The 15,240-nt window shown below is 50.1% G+C and overlaps 1 pseudogene; it reads left to right on the plus strand.

The window, feature by feature from the left end:
- The first annotated feature begins 469 nt into the window (after positions 1–469).
- On the plus strand, positions 470–782 carry LOC101700062 (metallothionein-2B-like; annotated as a pseudogene).
- The last annotated feature ends 14,458 nt before the right edge of the window (positions 783–15,240 follow it).

Raw genomic sequence — 15,240 nt, forward strand, 5'->3', positions numbered from 1 at the left:
GACTTCCTAGGGCTGGGCAAGCCAGGGTCAGGGCATCCTTCTAAGGTGGGAGTGGGAGTCAGGGAAGGTTTTTCAGAGGCATAATGTTTAACAGGGACCTAAACAGAGCGCCTGGATGTACCAGGCACTACTCCAGGCCCTGTGAATACCAGAATGAGCAAAATATCCTTAGTCCTCACAGAACTCCCATTCTAGTTGGACATCGGGCCATATCACAAACATGTGCCCCAAAAGCTAATGAAAATGCTAAAATGAAAAAGGATCCACAGGGAGGGGACAGAAAATGTACCCACTTGGGGACACACTTTTTAGCAGCTCCCCTGCCTCTTTGCACCCAGGTTTTTTGGGGTATTTTTGGTACCAGGGATCAAACTTGGGACCTTGTGCTTTCGAGGCAGGCGGCAGAACCACTGAGCTAAATCCCCAGCCCCTGCACCTGGGTTTTGATCTCGACTCACTTTGATTTGAAATGGACCCCAACTGTCCCTGTGCCACGCTGAAGGCTCCTATACCTGCACCGGCTCCTGCAGATGCCAAAACTGCAAATGTGCCTCCTGCAAGAAGAGCTGCTGCTCCTGCTGCCCCTCTGCTGTGCGAGTGTGGCCAGGGCTACATCTGCAAAGGGACATCAGACAAGTACAGCTGCTGTGGCTGAGAGAGACCCGGCTCCCAAGTGTTCGTAGAGTGATGCACACAAACCTGCATTTTTTTTTTTTTTTTTTGGTACTGGGGATCGAACTCAGGACCTTGTGCTTTCGAGGCAGGCGCCAGAACCACTGAGCTAAATCCCTGGCCCCAAACCTGCATTTTTAACACAACCCTGACCCATTTGCCAGGTTTCTTTTTCTATGAAGTATGCGAATAATAAAATTCGGTGACAAAAAAAAAGAAGGAAAACTTACCCATCTATGAGGTGGGAGTAGTCCAAATACCTGACTTGTTTGCCCATCTTGAAGATTAATGCATTGGCTGTACTTAGCTGCACATGTCTGACATAGACAAAGTGTAAAATATTTCACATACTTTGCAAACACTCCAGAAATGTTTGTTGTCTTGAATTAATTATTTCATTTATTGAACAAGAATTTTTAAGGGCTGAGAGTGTAGCTCAGTGGTAGAGAGTTAGCTTCCCATGTGTAAGACCCTGAGTTTGATCTGTAGAACCTCAAACAAAAAATTGCCAAGAGCCTAATATGTACATGCCCTGAGTGCACATGGGATGCCATGACCTGACTAAAGAGTTCAAGAAGCTCATAAAAGTCTACGGGGTGTGGGAAGATTAGAGAAGGCAATTCCCACTATCATGGATGAGGACCCGGAATGTCAACTATGAACTGTGTACCAAGCACTACTTTGAGCATCATATCTATATCAAGTTGTAATCTTTACAATTCCACGAGCTAAGCACTGTTTTACCGATGAGGAGACTGAGGCACAGAGAGGTCAGGTAACTGGCCTAGACTTACACAGCAAGTTGTTAAAATGGCATAGCTAGACCTCTGCACGAGGGATGCCCAGGGTATTATGAGTCCCCAGAGTACGGACCCCTGACAGGGCTGAGCAGGAAGGGCTTCCTGAAGGAGGGCCCATCTGCCAGGAGCAGTGAAGATAAGTGGATATTAGCCGGGCAGATAGGGGACACAGACCATGCAGGAAACCGCTCTTGCAAAGGCCTGAGGAGAGACAAAGAAGTAGACCCCTTTGAGTACACAGCCTGTGTTGCCCCAGGAATGTGGCCATTGGGTTTTTTTCTTTTTCTTTCTGGTGTTGGGGATTAAACCCAGGGACTGGCACATGCTAGGCAAGATCTCTACCACTGAGCTGCATTCCCCACCCTGGCAGCTCTTAACAATGAAAATATATTAAAAAAAAAAAAAGAGAGAGAGAGAGAAATGTGGCCTTGCTACAGCAGCAAGGAAAGGAGCCAGGGGAGAGCATGGCCTGCTCCAGGAAGGCTGGGGGAGGAGGCCACTAACGTGACCTCCAAGTCAAAGAGGGAGCCCAGTGAGACAGAAACGGGACTCTGTCCAGTTCTGGTCCCCTGGCTGCCAGGCGCCCACACCAACTTGACTCCCAGGGCCGGCCAGCCTGGCTTAGCCCTTTAAATGGAGCTAGGGTGTCTCCAAGGGGTGTCACTTAAAGAGACAGGAAAATAAATTGGAGGGGACCCCAGAGATGGACTCCAAGGATGACAAGAGGGGACCTGGTAGGGATTTCAAGTTATTCTTCTTGACTTAGAAAAAACTCTCCGGAAAGAGGTTGTGTAAGCAAATGGCAAGAGAAATAAACACTCAGAGCAGTGCCACAGAGCCTATGGCAGAAAGGCACCCCCTGTACCACCCCCGGGCCACCAGGATGAAACCATTTTCCTGGGTTGCCTTCCACAGACATTCTATGCATAAATGCATAGGTTTATGGAAATATATTCCATGGAGGAATTTTAATAATGAATTTCATTGTTCTCTCTTAGAGGGGGGGAGTCCATTAAAAAGTAAAATCTGAAAAAAAAAAGTAAAATCTGTTCATTACAGAGAATTTTGGGAGAAAAAAGTCGAAAAGCAAAATAAAAAGCTAAGCTGTAAAGGCAACCACTGCCTTCACTTTTCAACCCAGGATTTCTGCTTTAGTGGAAAAAAAATCTTTGAATGACACGGTAGAAAGTAGCTTCAGGTTCTATACTGCAATGCATGTCTCCCAGTGGCACCATACTAGAAATAATGGGAATTATCATTACTCAAAACTTGAAGACATGGAGAATTCTAGGAAGGAAGCTCTCCTGGCTCTTAGAGAGGTCACACCCTCTCCCCACCTCTGCCCCAGCTCCCAGGCCTAAGGAAGGGTACAGTCTCGGCAATGGCCACCTCCCTGCCCACCAGAGACAAAACCAGCTTCCTGCCTTTGTCTGCCAGTTGTGGACCCTGCAGCTGAGGCCACCACCAGCTGCAGTGACTCATTGCATGACACACTGACCTGATGGGATTTCTCTCTCCTCCCTGCCACCCAGCCCCCACGTTCCCACCCCCAGTAGGATGGGGGCTTGGCCAGGGCAGTGGAAGTTGTGTTGAAAGCACTGGTTTTGGAGCCAGATAGCCTGGATTCATAGCCCAGCTCTGACCTTCTCAGCTTTGTGACCTTGGGCAAATTACCTAACCTCTGTGTCTCACTTTCCCATCTGTACAATGGGGCAGTAACTGTACCTCCCCCAGAGATAGAGGCATCAAGAGGCTTACGTGCCTGTGAAGTGGGTAATGGTCACTGTTGTCATCCTCCCGGCAGCAGGCAAGCAGGGAGGAGCGAGTTGTGTTTTCTGAGACCTGGTCTCCACACTCTTCCACTTTTGGCTTCTCTTCCCTACAAAGCCCACAGCTCTGTGCTCATGCTCTACCCTCTGACCCTCTTCCCAGCTGTCCCAGCTGGGCAAATCTTTCTCATATTTCAGGAATCAGAGAGGAAGACTCCAGGGATCCCCCACAAACACACCTCCACCCTCAGTCCAAATAAACCACTTCCTCCTCTGGATCCGGCACCACCAGACACTGGACATCATGTTGTACTGAAATTATTTATGTAACCCAGGGGTTCCTCCCACCCCAGGTTCCCAGCCAACAGAGGTCAGTAATCCTTTTAGGTTACATCAACAGCCCCCCAGGCCTTCCCAACAGAACCCTTCTGCTTCTGGGAAAGGTCACCCCTGTCTTAGCTTCAGGGGTAGAGCCAGAGGCACCTTAGCCAGTCAGCTCCTCTCATTATCCTGGGGCTGCTGTTGGTCCAAGGATGATCATGTGACTCAGCTCACCCAATCAGACTGGAAAAAAGGTCTTGCGTGTTGGGTTTAGGGAATTGATTTTTTTTTTTTTTTTTTTTGAGACAAGGCTTGCTATGTAGTTCAGGCTGACTTCGAATTCACTATGTAGGCTGGCCTTGAACTTGAGGCCATCCTTCTGCCTCAGCCTCTGGAGTGCTGGGACTACAGCTGTGCACCTCCATGCCTGGCAGGGAAGTAGTCTTTTTTCCTTGTTGAGGAAAAGTCAGAACACCTGGTCTCCTGGTTGTTGCTAGTAGCCGTTTTGCCAATAAGAGGATAGCTGCCCTTGGGCTGAAGCTCATGCTGAGGGAGGCAGAGTAGGAGACAGAAACTTCCTGAGTCCCTACACCTCACTGAACCACTGAATCTGTTGATCCCAAAGCCAGGAATGCCCTAGGACTTGCTGTTGGTAAAATAATCAACTCTTTTGATATTTAAGCAAGTTGAGTTGGGTGTTCACATCCTCAGTGGTTACACTGCAAAAGTTCACATTTCATTTATTGAGCACTTACTGTGTGCCAGGCCCTGTTCTGCACACTTTCTGCACATGCACTGATTCAGCACTCACAACCGCCCTGTGTGACAGCTGTGCTCTGTGACACAACAGGCTCTGGAGTGACGTCTCGGTTTTCACATCTTTGCTTCTGACCATGCAGGCCTGGCTGTTTACTAAATATCTTTGTGCCTCTTTCCTCACTGGAAAACAGCACCTACTTAGGAGGCTCATAGCAAGGATTGAAAAAGAATAACCCACATACAGCATTTATATCTGTGCCTAGTACAGAACAGGGGCTGAAAAATGTTAGTCCGGTTGCTGTTCCCATTGCAGATGTGGGGATGAAGCCTCAGAGAGTGTAGCATGACCCAAGATTGAACAGGTACCAAGCATGTCTCACACCAGCCAGCTCTGAAGTCTGCAGTCCTCACCATACCCTCAAGCCCCAGGGCCTGCCTGTGAGCAGCGGGGAGACGTGGTGCTCACAAATGGCCCATGTCATCAGCGCCCCTGCTGCATCCACCAAATTCCGGACTTCCAGATGCCTCTAGATCCCATGTATGCTGTGCCCTCTTCCCCCAAGAGAGCACTGTCACAGGCCAGGATGTAGCAGAGGGCCTGGATGCTTTGTGGAGCCAGCGAGGGAGCTGCCACGAAACAACTAAAATCAGGGTGGTCAGTATCCTTGTTCTTAAAGGTTTAGCTTCTGGTTGGCCAGCTTCCCGTGGCTCTGAAAGGCTGCTTCTTTCCACAGGCTGTATTTGTCCACGTTTGTCCTCCTCTCTGCTTTCAGTCTTTAGGCCTCTCACTCACACTGCTTCCTTCCCCAGGGCCCTCCCTCCAGCCCTCTGGCCAGCCAGGGAGAGGGCAGGGCCTTGCACAGCCAAGACAGCATCAGCGGAGCTGGCCACTGAAGACTCTGTCCTCCCTAGAAGCGAGCCATAGCCAGGCTTTTAAGCTGATGGTTTTTCCTTGCCTGGATAGTCCGAGAGCATCTTGGGGCTCTGTGTGCGGATGATTCAGGCCATGGCTCTGGTGAGTGTCCAGGGACCGGGAACATTCAGTAACCCTGCTCCCTTCCTGAGAGTGGCACCTTCCCTCCCTGCCAGCTTGAGGCCAGGCCCCTTGGCCTCTTCCTGTTCGCTGCTCCGGATCTGGCCCCAGAAGAATGTGAGCTGTGCCCAGGCCACTTTTGCACTTGGTGGAGTGGCAGGTGTGGGCAGGCTGTCTCCTGGAGGCCGGGCCCTCCTCAGCTTCCTGTCCCCGAGGGCCGGCCCCTCCTCTCACCCACAGTCAGGGGGTGCCAGATCCCAGGAGATGAGTAATGGGTGCCAGTGGATGGCAGGCACACAGTGCACCCCAACTCATGAACAGAGGAGCAGGGCAGAGAAAGTCAGAGAATGAACCCTGCAGCTGCCAGGCCTGGGACCAAAGCCCCAGACAAGTGTCTTTACCTCATGGCCTCAGGTGCCTCACCTACAAGGAAAATGGGGATCATAATAGTTGTTCCAGATTGAAAGTTCAAGCACAGTCTGGGGAGTTCAGTGACTCAGAGAGACCCTGTCTCAAAAAAACAAAGAAAGGAGAATGAAGAAAGAACTCACCTCAGCAGTACAGTGCCCCTGGATTTGATCCTCAGTACTGCAAAAGTAAAAAAGGGGGGCTGCCTTGCACGAAACAAGCACCATCAGTATTCATTGCATAAAAACACTAATTCCATACCATATTTACTGAGGGTGCCAATATAGGCAGTGCGTGGGGCAGACACTGCTGCTGTCCTCTTTGAAAAGAGAAGGGTCCTTGTAGCCTCTCCTGGAGAGGATTCAGCAGGTGGGGCAGAGCCCTGGGGTCTGTTAAGGAACTGCACTCACAATAAAGAAAACATTTCACTGAATAAAAAGTGAAGCGGGCCTGAGGAGGAGCAGAGTTGGTTGAGGTCTCACAGCTTGGGAATAACAACAAGCGCTCAATTTATGGCTTACTTTCTTTGTGCCAGGCACATGGCTGTTTCCTCACTCTTTTGCTGTACAGGTGAGGAACTGAGCACAGAGAGGTGAAGTGACTTGGTTGAGATCACAAGTCACACAACTAGAAAACAAGAGAGCCAGGATTGAGCCGCAGACAACCTGGCTGAGCAAACAGCACAATGAGACCAATGTCCACTGTCATGTACTGAGTACCCACAACATACACCGCAAACTACCTCACCTTCACGACACCAGATAAAGTAGGCATCATAAGGTCCCCATTTCCCAGAAGGAAGTGAGGCCCAGGGAGGCTGTGTGGATTTCCAAGCTCTCACAGTGAGGCAGTGGCAGAGCTGGAGTTTCCTGACACCAGGCTGATCCTGCCACCCAGACCTCTCCATTGCCAGCCAGCTTGCCCGGGCCTGGCTGGAGCCTGAACCACCCATCTCTGTCCCTTCTGGGGAGTGCGTGCAGAGAATGCAGAAGTCGTTGAACCCTGGGCTGGACAAATGAGCCTTATGAGCAGCCAAACAGCCAGAGCCAAGTGGTCACCATCCTGGAGACTAGCAGCACCCTCCCCCGCAGCTGGACCCTGAAATCTGGCTTTTCTGGGAAGCTGCACCCAGTGGAGAGGACAGCAGCGATGACAGCAGTGCCCAGTTCCACTGGGATCACCACCCACAGCAGGGGAAGGCTGAGCTACACAGAGCCCTGGGAAGAAGGCCCTAGTGTCCCTGCCCTGTGAGAGGCAGGACAGGTGGAACGTGAGAATACTGATGCTCCTGGGTTCTAGCCCCACCACTTCCCAGTCATGGCCTTGACCAACCTTCACCTGTTTCCTCCTGACTATAATGAAGACAACACTGATCCCGACTTCTGGGCGGGAGAAGACAGAAGTGCTAGGACACACAGAGTTCTTAGAGCAGCTCCCAGGATGCGTTGAGCACTGTGTGTATGCAACATAAGGAACCTCAAGACTGCTCAAGCCCACAGAAGTTACATGACTCACACCAGCACCATGCAGAAGAGCCAGACTTGAACTCCCTGCACACACACTGGGCCCCTGACGCCTTTATGCATGGATGGGTGTATTTTGAGATTGAAGGAACAAGGACCTTTCAGCTTGAGGAAGCAGCATTTGCACAGAGATGGATAGGAGTTGGCTGCCCAGCATGTGGCAGTGGTTCCACAGTCAGTGCCTCATCCCCATAGGACCAGCACATAGCCAGGTCCCTCCCAACCCTTGGTTCATGGCATTTGTGGTCATTTGACAAGCGTTTCCTGGACTCCTATTATAGGCCAGGCTAGCTACCAGAAACTGAGAAAAGACACACCACACACAGAAACTCACAAGAAGTTCATGAGGCAGTGGGTGAGACACACATGCAAGTAAATCACTATACAGCTCTGGAGTGAAGTGGACAGGAGCAAAGAGCAGACCGTCCCTGGTGGAGAGCTGGCCTTTGAACTGGACCTTTAAGAGCTGAGCAAGTGCAAAGGAGAAAAGTGATTACACCCCAGGAAGAGGACTCAGGAGGAGCAGTGCAGGGTGTCATGGGCACAGGGCTCTTGAGGAGAAAGGTGAGTTCTACATGTCTATGGCAAGGCAGGTGGCACTGCAGACATGGTTCAAGGCCGGTTGTACTGGGCAGATCTCCTGAGCTGCAAGAGACAGACACACACCCCCCCCCGCCACACACACACAAAGAGACAGAAAACCCAATTCCAAGAGGCTTAGATGGAAAGGAAATTTGTTGGCTCAAGAAACTGAAATTTTCACAGTATCTGCTTCAGGTACAGCTGGATCTAGGAATGCAGCTGAAGCCATCAAGACTTGGTCTTGCCATCCTTCTGCTTTTCCCTGGGCTGGCTTTGGAGCAGTGGTGCCACCTTTCCAAACAGAGGCAGCTCCAGGCTGACATACTCCCACCCCCAAGCTCAGTAGAAGGAAGGATTCATTCCCACAAAGTTTTCTATACAAGATCTAGAAATAAATCTCACTGAACTGGGCAAAGTCATGTGACTGCCTGAACCAATCGCCATCTGGGAGCAAGATAGAGCACTCTGATTGGGCCGGCTGGTGTCACATGCCTATCCCTATGCTTGAGCCTCACCCAAACCATGTGGACTGAGAGTTGGGGTGGGGTGGTTTCCCAGGAATAAAGGGGTTTGGAGCTCAGGTGGAAAAGGAATGGATGCTGGGTGGGCAAAGGTGAGAGCCTGAACCCTGGGGTCATGGTCCTTCAGGCAATGGGGAGCCAGCAAGGGTTTTAATCTGGGGACTGGATAGCTTGGGTTGGGTTTGGGCTTTGGGAGTGAAGATGAGAGATGATAGGGGAGGGACACCTATAGGAAGATGCAGATCCCCACAGGAAACCCTAGAGGCCTGAGGCAGAAGGCACAGAGAGGCTGGGGAGCCCCAGTTGTTACTGGAAGGGCTATTTCTGGGACCAGGACCACATTACCCCCTGGCTATGGGACTGCAGATGCCAGCCAGAGCGTGGGCTCAGGGCTCCACCTCCTTTCTCCTCAGAATCCCATGACTAACTCTTTCTCTTTATCTGCTCCCACACTTGTCTCCGAGCCCCCAGGAAATCCAATCTCAGGGCCCAAACAGTCAGCTTGATTGCTATCATGTGGTACCAGTAGGGCCCGGGACATCTTCACTCTCCCAGACTTAGCAGCTCCTTCTTCTGCTTCTGCCCTATACTCCACCCTGCCGGAGCCTGCAACATCACCCCATGGGCTCCAGGCAGGCCAGCTCCTCTCCTGGTGAATAGAGCCATTGTGAGATCAGCCTGAGAGCCTCGGCACTGGGCCAGCACACGTGGCTCCTCCAGAGGCCCTGAGCACAGCACCCCAGCTCTGGCTTCTTGGGGAAGGAGAGCAGAGGGCTGGGGGCCTGGGCTGCTGCAGGAGGCTCCACTACCTGACCTGTGGAGGCCGAGCCCCAGGATGCTGGAACCTGGTTTCCACCTGACCTGCCTGGGGAATGGAGGAGGAGGCTGGGCCAGGGCTCACCCCTGGGGCCTTCAGAACGGATCAGGGGCTGGCCCTGGGGTGAAGAGGCCAGAACCTTGTCCCCAGGAGCCCAGCAAACTCTACAGAACCCTGGGGGAGGAGGCAGGGCACTGAGGCCATCCAGGAAAGGTGATGAGGTGTGAAGCTAGGTGGTGCAGAAGGAAGGCGCTTGGACTTGCTGTTTCATCCCATACTGCCAGAGCCTTTGAGACTAAGCCTGCAGTGATACTGTCATAATAGATACTGTTTACTGAGCTCTTTGTGTTTGGGCACTGTGGCAAGAATTCTATGTCCCTGATCGTGTCCACAGAAGGCAGGTATTATCATTATTTCCAGGACTGTCATATACAGTTGCCTGGGTTGCTCACTACACAAAGGGACTCAGTAGGGTAGGGCACGTGAAGGCCGAAAATCCACCCAGTGCTCTATTTACCAACAGTGTTCCTATGGGCCTGCGTCTAGATGAAAGTTCTATTTTCCTAGTATTACAGTTGAGAGAGGTAAGCTCTGAGGTGAAATCACTTGTCCAAGGCTGGATAACTAGTAAGGGACAGTTCTAGGGTCCCAACCAAGACCTGTCGATTCCAAGCTTCTCCATTCACCACCCACACTCTCTGCATCCAGCCTTGTGCACTCACACTCCTCTCTGCGTTTTTCTTTCCTGAGGACCCAGTTGGCAGTGTGATGTGGGGCAGAAACCTGGGCTGGAAGGTGGAAACCTGGCTCACAGACCCCACACTGCCTCTTCAGACTCACATCTCCTCTTTACACCTCTGTGTCTCCATCTGTAAAGTGGGTATTCCTTTTTTTTAAGATAGGGTTTTGCTATTTAGCCCAGGCTGGCCTCAAACTCACAGTGATCCTCCTGCCTCAGCCTCCCAAGTGCTGGGATAACAGGTATGCACCATCACCTCTGGTTTAAAATATGCATTTCAAGGGCTGGAGATTTAGCTCAGTGGTTCCATTGCCTACCTCACAAGTACAAGGACCCGAGTTCGATCCCTGGTACCAAAAATAAATAAATAAATAAATAAATAAATAAATAAAAAGTATGCATTTCATTAGAGGTTGGTTGTTTGTTTTTCAGTACTGGTTATTGAACCCAGGGGCTTCAAACTGAGTGACATCCCCTAGCCCTTTTTTATTTTTTATTTTGAGACAGGGTCTCACTAAGTCACTAAATTGCCAAGGCTGGGATTGAATTTGTGATTCTCCTACCTCAGCTTCCCAGAGTGCTGAGATTACAGGTCTGTGCCACCATACCCAGACAAGTGGAGTTCTTTAAAGCAAGCAGGAGAAAGCTACTTTGGTTTAGACACGATGGAATGTACTGGAAGGATCTGGGACTGCCCATAGAATGGACAGAGGAGCTGCACTAGGCCTTGGAGGAGGCTGGAAGTCCTACTCTGGCCACCCAGCAGCAGGGCCCAGGGAATGGCACCTCTGCCTGGTTCTCTAAGGAATGAAGCAGGCCCTGTTGCCAGAGAAAGAGTGAGTGGCCCTGACAGCCCAACAAGCCCGAGTCCATGGCCGAGGGCTCTGCCCAGCTTGAAGAGCCGCCTGGATGGAGTGAGCCCTGCATGGCTGCAGAGGGGCCTGAGATACACCAGAGCATTGTGTGCCGCTCTGTCCCAGACGACCAGTGTGAGGTGCCAGCATCCAGCCCTTGCTTCACCACTGAGGGGTGGCGTGTCCTTGGGCAAGTGACATCTGCTTCTGGGCCAGAGTTTCTCTGATGTGAAGTCATGCAAGGAGGGAGGCCCATCACCTTCAATTCACAAGGTAAGTTGTAAAGGACATTCCCTGAGGCAATTGCTCAACCCGAAAGAATGAATCATGAATGTGGAATTCCAGGCATCCATGAAGATGATGCTGGGTGGGGAGCTGTGTGGAGAAGCCCACTTTTCAGGCGATGGGTGGGGAGGGGTGGCCTGGGCCTGGTGCCCCAACCTTACATCTCAGAACCTCTACGGTGCCTGTGGAGGGCTGCAGGGATCCCCTGGCCGAACATCCCAGAGCTTGCTCTCTGGAGGGTTCCGGTAGAGGTGGCTCGGCTGGCCCACAGGAGACACTGAGGCTCCAGACCACTCAAGTCCCGGTGCCTTTCTTGAAGGGACACAGATTCATGACAGCCAGCAAAGCGCTGTGCAAAGAGGACGTCAGTTCTCCTCTTTGGGCCTTAGTTTCCACATCTACCAAATGGGGTTAAGGCCACTGTCATGCCAACCTCATAGGGCCGCTGAGGATCAAATGGAACAAGAAATTTAAAGAAAGCCTGAAAAACATAAGGCTCAGAAGCTGAGTAAGGCCTAGTTTCATGGAGCAGAGCCTGTTGTCCTTTTCACTGCTCTGGCCTGAGGGCACTGTGGGATCCAGCACATAGCAGGTGCTCAAAAGTAATTTGCTGGGCCGGGGGTCGGGGGACTTAGCTCAGCGCTTCTGCCACCTGCCTCACAAGCACAAGGACCTGAGTTCAATCCCCAGTATAAAAAAAAAGTAATTTGCTGAATATTAGCTGGGCGCCATAGCACACACTTCTGAGGCAGGAGGATCGTTGTGAATCTGAGGCCAGTCTGGGCTACACAATACATAGTGAGTTCAAGGCCAGCCTAGACTACCCAGCAAGACCCTGTGTCAAAAAACGAAAACAGAAAAAAAGTAATTTGCTAAATATTAATATCTAGCATGCAATACATTTAATGTTCCAAGCCCCATTTTCCAGGTATGCTTTCTTAATCTTTTTTTTTTTTTTTTTAATACTGGGAATCAAACTGAGGGGCACTCTATCACTAAGCTACACCCTTAGCTCTTTTCATTTTTTATTTTGAGACAGAGTCTTGCTAAATTGCCCCGGCTGTCCTCAAACTTGAGATCCTCTTGACTCAGCCTCCCAAGTAGCTGGGATTATAGGAGTGGACCACCACATCTGACTCTTGAATCTTTTTTTTTTTTTTTTTTGGTAGCGGGGATCGAACTCGGGTCCTTGTGCTTGCGCAGCAGGCCTCGAAACCACTGAGCTAAATCCCCAGCCTTGACTCTTGAATCTTTACAAAATACAAGTGCTGATATTATCACCCCGATGTGAGAGATAAGGGAGCTGAGGCACAGAGAGATTGAGTCATCTGCCCACAGCTATGCAGCTAAGCGCTAGTAAGAAGTAGAGGGTGTGATTGAATAAAGTTTGGGGTTCAGACTCCTCAGACTCTTGCTATGGAGACATGGGCTGAAGCTTCTGGCAAGAATCTCTCTCTTTTACTACTCTATCAGCAGGTTCTGATGTTTACAGAGGACATTTTGCAAATACAACTGTGTGTTCCAATCAGCCTTACTTTGTCTTCCCAAACCTGTTCTCCTCTTCCTCTCCCCCAGTATCAGTTCATGCAGCCACTGAGCTCAATTGCTAGAAAAAAAAATTTTTTTTTGAGACAGGGTCTCACTGTATAGTTCAAACTGGCTTCTAACTCCCAGGGATCCTCTTGCCTCAGCCTCCTGAATGCTGGGATTACAGGCGTGTGCCACCACACCTGTGCTAGAAATTTCTAAATCCTCCTTTATACATGTTTTTGATCTGGGCAGTCTCTGGTCTAACTCTTCAAAGTCACAACAGAAACTTTATTGATACTGAGGTCCCCCGGATGTTGGCCTCAGTTGTTTCACGGGTGCTCCAGCTTGCTCAGACACCCTGTGCTTTGAGAGTTCATGAATTACTGGCTCTTGTGTTCCCTCCCACAGGGATGGGCTTCATGCTTTGTTCTACTTTATTTATTGTGGTGGCTTAAATCAAGACCATTGAACTCTTTTTTTTGGTCCTAGGGAATCAAACTCAGGACCTTGCACTTTCGAGGCAGGTGGCAGAACCACTGAGCTAAATCCCTGGCCCAAGACCATTGAACTTGTGATTCTCCTGGCTCTAGTGATGTCCGTAGACCTGGCGGCCCTGCCAGGTAGGCCTCTCCCAGCTGTCATGTAGTTGCAGGCAGGTAGTAGAGCTACGTGCTTCCTGACTCAGGCCCAGCAGTTGACACTCGTTGTCAACTGGAAACAGCTGGCACAGTTGGCCAGAACACCTGTCTATGGCCTCTTCGTGTGTCCTGGTCACAGCATAGCAGCTAGATTTCAAGAACAGGTATCCCAGGAAACAGAAAGTCGAATATATTGTTTCTTAAAAGTTCGGTCATTTCCACCATGTTCCATTAGTTAAGCAGTCACAGAGCCCATTTTCTTTCTATGTTTTTTATTTATTTATTTATTTACTTATTTATTTTCTTTGGGTTTTTTTTGAGACAGGGTCTTGCTATCTGTGCAGTTCAGGCTGGCCTCAAACTCAAGGTGATCCTCCTGCCTCAGCCTTTCAAGGGATGCCACACTTCCCAATCTCTCTGGGCACTTTAGGACAGAGGGCCTGTTTCTGCCAGTCAGCCTCTACCCCTTTTCCTTCCATATAACCTGCTTGGGGAGAATTCTTCAGCTCTCAACACCCCTGAAGGCCCTTCTACCCCACCTGTCATCCGCAGGAGCCAGAGTCCTGTTTGCTCCATTTTTCTGGAGGCCAATGTCAAGAGTGGTAGGCATCTGCTGGTTTGTGGGTGGTAGAGAGGGAGTTGTGCTCTAATGCATGGATGACTTAAAAATAGACATCAAGCCAAGCATGGTAGCTTATGCCTGTAATCCTGCACTCTAGGAGGCTGAGGCAGGAGGATTGCAAGTTTGAGCCCAGGTTGGGAAATTACTAACTTAGCAAGACCCTGTCTCAAAATAAAAAGGAAAAAGGGCTGGGGACATAGCTCAGTTTGAAGGCTCGGGGTTCAATACCCAGTACCACAAAACCAAACAAACCAGATCCCCCACAAGACATCAGAGCCCCTGTTCTCAAAAGCCTTCGGCCATCCTAGCCCAAGTACTATCTTCTGCCCCAGCTTCATGGTCCCACCAGGTTGCCAGCCCCTCTCCCACTTTCAACCTACTCTCACCTTTCACCTCTTCTTCCTTTTAAAGCTCCATTTCCTTTATGACCCGGAACAATTTAAATTCTCTGCCCTTTTCCCAGCGTATGCCAGCCACACAAGGATCTCTTTTCCCACAGTTATAATGTCCATTTAGCCAAAGCCCCCTGCTGAATGTTGGCAGCTCCCTCCCCTAGGGGAATCCCCCTGCTAGGACAAGTTCCCTCTCTTTGCTTTGGGTGGGAAAGGCCCTGAGATTCCCCCAGGACATTTTTTCCTTATGCTGGTCAGAGATGTCCCAGAGAGGTAACATGGGTGACCTGTGTTAGGGAAATGCTGGAATAAAAGTCAGAAGGGCCTCCTCGGCCTCTGACACCACGAAATAGGGCTCTCTATGGTAAAGGGAATGTTCTGATCAGCTCTGAATAACACTGTAGCCACTAGCAACACACATCCACTGAGCACTGGAAATCTGGTTCATGTAACCAAGGAACTGAATTTTAAATTTTATTTAATTTTAATTTAAGTAGTCACAGGTGAGCCGCACATGGCGGAGCATGCCTGTAATCCCAGCGCTTGAGAGGCTGAGGGAGGAGGATTCCAAGTTCAAGGCCAGCCTGTGACCCTATCTTAAAAAAAGAATAAGTAAAGAAATATATGTGACCCAAGACTACTTACTTATTGGACAGCACAATCTTAGAGTCTTTCACATTGAGTAAAAGTTATACGACTTTTCCCAAAATATTCAGCCAAATATTCATCCTCTCTCTCCCCACCACACCTTTCTTTCTGATTCTCTCTTTCATTATTACCCTCTGTTTTCCAGTTTGGGAAATGCTCCTCTAGTTTAATCAAGTGACAGATGGAAAAAACTGAGTTCTGGACAGGGAAAGAGACTTGTTTAAGGTCACACAGCAATGCCCTGCTCTGCCTCTCTCTAGCCTTTCGATAGCTTTAAGTAGGACTGAAACCACAAAGAGGCGCAGACGCTGGTGTTTAGTGCTTCCT

This window comes from Heterocephalus glaber, unplaced genomic scaffold (assembly GCF_053883595.1).
Source record: "Heterocephalus glaber isolate CG9 unplaced genomic scaffold, H.glaber_assembly_v1.0 deba00001452, whole genome shotgun sequence".
In the NCBI taxonomy this organism is placed as follows: domain Eukaryota; kingdom Metazoa; phylum Chordata; class Mammalia; order Rodentia; family Bathyergidae; genus Heterocephalus; species Heterocephalus glaber.